This window comes from Solanum lycopersicum, chromosome 3 (assembly GCF_036512215.1).
Source record: "Solanum lycopersicum chromosome 3, SLM_r2.1".
NCBI classification, from domain to species: domain Eukaryota; kingdom Viridiplantae; phylum Streptophyta; class Magnoliopsida; order Solanales; family Solanaceae; genus Solanum; species Solanum lycopersicum.
The window spans coordinates 13,402,631-13,404,822 of NC_090802.1; the positions used below are offsets into that span (position 1 = coordinate 13,402,631).

The 2,192-nt window shown below is 33.8% G+C and overlaps 1 pseudogene; it reads left to right on the forward strand.

The window, feature by feature from the left end:
- Window positions 1-326: 326 nt before the first annotated feature.
- On the forward strand, window positions 327-1,672 carry LOC101256657 (mediator of RNA polymerase II transcription subunit 18-like; annotated as a pseudogene).
- The last annotated feature ends 520 nt before the right edge of the window (window positions 1,673-2,192 follow it).

The following is a 2,192-nucleotide window of genomic DNA, read 5'->3' on the forward strand; positions in this document are numbered from 1 at the left end:
ATTTGATTGTATAACTTTCTTTTATATTAATTAAATCGTCTATTTGACTGCAAGCAAGAGTTTGATAAACAAAAAACTGACTTGTGAGAGGTTTACTTATAAGAACATTAAACTTATTTACTCGTTTGGCAAACATCAAAAGTACTTATAAGCAAATATTTTCAAGTAATGCACTTCTCATATGAAGAGTGTTCACTCTGTTATGATTTCGGTTAGGTATAAGATTTTTCTTTTTTTACTCTTCAGTTCAACTTAATTTATTTTTTAATTCACAGGTGTGTTATAAGAATTTGTTGCACGTGTGTTTGAATAAATTGAAGTGATAAATGGAGTGTGTTGTTCAAGGAATTATTGAGGCTCAAGTAAGTTCCCCCTATCTCTCTTTTTTCTTCTTTTATAATTAGTAAGGTAAGGTATGTTACTTCTAAAAACTGGCCTTGCAGCATTTTGAAAAGATATTGATACTACAAATCATACATCCAGCATGTAGAAGCCCTTGAAATTCTGCTTCAAGAGCTTTGTGGTGTGCGTAAACAAGGCTTAAGGATCCCTGAATTGTGCCTCAAAAGTGTTCCAAACTTGGGTAAGTGAGATTTCTCGTTGAACTGTTAGGTACTAAGAGTTAATTCAATGGTTAGGTTAGATTGATGTGATTGAGACAAATGTTTGCAACCATCAATGCATTCGTATGGAGGTTTGCTCGGCTTAGAGTTTTGACATATATAAATGTCTTCGCAGTTGTTTACATATGATCACAATTCACATATTTGTTTAAGACTAATTTCTCCTCTTGGTTAGACAAGAATAAAAAAAAATTATGATCATTCAAATGTAATTGGTAAAATAATGTCTAAAAATCATTTATGGCTTCTCCCATTATTTTCCTTTTCCCCATTCCTGCTTGTTTTGTCTGTGGGTTATATTGACCATGTGGTCTGTTGCTTACCATTCTCAGGGTCAGTAGAATCAGAAATACGGATTTTATGTGATCTTGAGAAGCCCGAAGACACATGGTAAGAGATTTGGTTCGTTGTGCGCCTGTCTCTGAAGATACGTGAAGCCTAACATTTTTTATGTGACCAAAAACAGGGCTATTAGGCATGTTGGTGGTCCGATGAGAGGTTCTGGCGCCGAAAAAAGCTCATTCTTGGTGAGACCAGTGCAAGAAAGCAAAGTAACCAAGAATGCACTAATATTCTTTTAAAAATATTGGCTACAAGCTAGACCACGAGCATCTGAGAGTCAGTTTTGCATTTCATTTCCAATGAGATGCCCTGATAACTGTAACACTTTCTTCCATCAATAAGATGTTGAAACTTCATGCTATCGATGATGCAGTGCCCGTGACTCCGGGCATACATCTAGTTGAAGTGACCGCACAAACTTCATCTACAAATTATGATGAAGTTGTTGCGTCAGTATCGTCCTTCTGTGAATATCTTGCACCGTAAGCATCTTTATATTGGTTTGTTGTCCATAATAATAATTGGATAGTTGTACCTGGTATAATATATTCTATCACTTTTTTAAATGATAATATGTTGAACATAAAAATGATTTTTTTGTTTTCAGGCTCCTTCATTTGTCAAAACCTGGTGTCTCAACAAGGGTTGTTCCTACCGCTGCTGCAGCTGCTGCGTCTCTCATGTCGGATGGTTGAGGCACCAAGTAACTAAAATATAGTATTACTCAGTGCCATATTTCTGTCTCAAAAAAACTAAGTTTGTTATATAATGACTGCTAAATGGCTGGAGGACTCTTGTTCTCTTTGATCTATAATCGTTTTCTCTTAGATATTTTATACTTTCCTTGTTGATGTGTTAAGCTCAAAGCACATCAAATGTTTAAATGTTTTTGGTCTGTGATTATTACAGTAAGCATTCTGCTTCAAATATTATATGTATGTAATTGTTGATGATTTAGGACTGTGGAAATTCGGATTAAGGGGAAGTGACTTTTAAATTGTATATGACAAAAATACTGTAAAAATTATGCTAATTAAACAACTTATTAATGTACTTCACAAAAACTGTACTTAGTCATTAAAAAGTTTCCTACTAGAAAAAAAGGTTAAGATTTCTATCAAAAAGAAGAGAATTTGAGAAAAATTATGCTTGATTTGAAGTTTGAACTTTGATCAAATTTGTAGAATGCAAGATTGCGTGTAGCTTACTTTTCATTTTAAAAGTTCT